The sequence below is a fragment of the Sinocyclocheilus anshuiensis genome, unplaced genomic scaffold, assembly GCF_001515605.1.
Source record: "Sinocyclocheilus anshuiensis isolate Anshui unplaced genomic scaffold, SAMN03320099.WGS_v1.1 scaffold1087, whole genome shotgun sequence".
NCBI classification, from domain to species: Eukaryota; Metazoa; Chordata; class Actinopteri; order Cypriniformes; family Cyprinidae; genus Sinocyclocheilus; species Sinocyclocheilus anshuiensis.
The window spans coordinates 86649-87797 of NW_015544199.1; the positions used below are offsets into that span (position 1 = coordinate 86649).

The 1149-nt window shown below is 49.6% G+C and overlaps 1 protein-coding gene across 3 annotated transcripts in view; it reads right to left on the bottom strand.

Moving 5' to 3' along the window:
• sik3 (SIK family kinase 3) overlaps nt 1-1149 on the bottom strand; it is a 43790-nt gene that overhangs the window by 25127 nt on the left and 17514 nt on the right. The gene's annotated exons all lie outside the window — the stretch shown is intronic.

Below are 1149 nucleotides of genomic sequence, written 5' to 3' on the forward strand. Positions count from 1 at the left end.
TCTGTGTGAGTGTGTGGGAGTGAGTCTGTGTGTACGAGAGTGAGTCTGTGAGTGTGTGAGTGAGTCTGTTTGTGTGTGTCAGTGAGTCTGTTTGTGTGTGTGAGTGAGTCTGTCTGTGTGAGTGTGCGAGAGTGAGTGTGTGAGTGAGTCTGTGTACGAGAGTGAGTCTGTGTGAGTGATTCTGTGTACGAGAGTGAGTCTGTGTGTATGAGTGTGAGTCTGTGTGAGTGTGAGTGAGTCTGTGTACAAGAGTAAGTCTGTGTGAGTGATTCTGTGTACGACAGTGAGTCTGTGTGTATGAGTGTGAGTCTGTGTGAGTGTACGAGAGTGAGTCTGTGTGAGTGTGTGAGTGATTCTGTGTACGAGAGTGAGTCTGTGTATGAGTGTGAGTCTGTGTGAGTGTGCGAGTGTGAGTGAGTCTGTGTATGAGAGTAAGTCTGTGTGAGTGATTGTGTACGAGTGAGTCTGTGTGAGTGTGAGTGATTCTGTGTGTACGAGAGTGAGTCTGTGTGAGTGAGTCTGTGTGTACGAGTGTGAGTCTGTGTGAGCGTCTGAGTGAGTGTGTGTACGAGAGTGAGTCTATGTGTACGAGAGTGAGTCTGTGTGAGTGTGAGTCTATGTGTATGAGAGTGAGTCTGTGTGAGTGTGTGTGAGTCTGTGTGTACGAGAGCGAGCCTGTGTGAGTGAGTCTATGTGTACGAGAGTGAGTCTGTGTGAGTGTGAGTCTATGTGTATGAGAGTGAGTCTGTGTGAGTGTGTGTGAGTCTGTGTGTACGAGAGCGAGCCTGTGTGAGTGAGTCTATGTGTACGAGAGTGAGTCTATGTGAGTGTGCGAGAGTGAGTCTGTGTGAGTGTGCGAGAGTCAGCCTGTGTGAGTGTCGAGAGTGAGTCTGTGTGAGTGTGCGAGAGTGAGTCTGTGTGAGTGTGTGAGAGTGAGTCTGTGTGAGTGTGTGAGAGTGAGCCTGTGTGAGTGTGTGAGAGTGAGTCTGTGTGAGTGTCAAGAGTGAGTCTGTGTGAGTGTGCGAGAGTGAGTCTGTGTGAGTGTGCGAGAGTGAGTCTGTGTGAGAGTGTGTGTCTGTGTGAGTGTGCGAGAGTGAGCCTGTGTGAGAGTGTGGGAGTCTGTGTGAGTGTGTGAGAGTGAGTCTGTGT